The sequence below is a fragment of the Nannospalax galili genome, unplaced genomic scaffold (genome assembly GCF_000622305.1).
Source record: "Nannospalax galili isolate Female #2095 unplaced genomic scaffold, S.galili_v1.0 scaffold1045, whole genome shotgun sequence".
Taxonomy (NCBI): domain Eukaryota; kingdom Metazoa; phylum Chordata; class Mammalia; order Rodentia; family Spalacidae; genus Nannospalax; species Nannospalax galili.
The window spans coordinates 314,164-314,656 of NW_008353343.1; positions in this window are offsets into that span (position 1 = coordinate 314,164).

Genomic DNA, 493 nt, shown 5'->3' on the forward strand with positions numbered 1-493 from the left:
TAACTTTTGAATAGGCAATATATATTCATGCACTAAACATAAAAAGCACTATGTAAAAATAATTACTAAAGAAGAGGTCAAAAATTGAGATGGTGTAGCAGAGGGATATATAAAGAGTTGGAGAAAGATGGGGATTGATAAAAATGATGAAAATATAGTAATCATGTATAAACTATGTGGTTGGTCAGGGGTGTGTGGGGGGAGGGTGTGTAAGTTTGATTGAGAACTGCTGTATGAAATGTACAAAAGCTCAGTGAAATTTTCAAAAAATTAGAAAGAAAAATCATTGGGAAAGAATGTGGATAATGAGGAAATTGGGAGAAACGATAGAATGTTTTAAAGTTGATTTTTTGTAATCATTTTCCAACTTAATACATTTATTTAAAAACCAGTAAATTATACATAGAAAATAAACAAATTTTATTGTACATATATCATCATTTACTACAGATGTTATAATAGAAAACAGTTGCAGATATGTGGAAAATAGCCT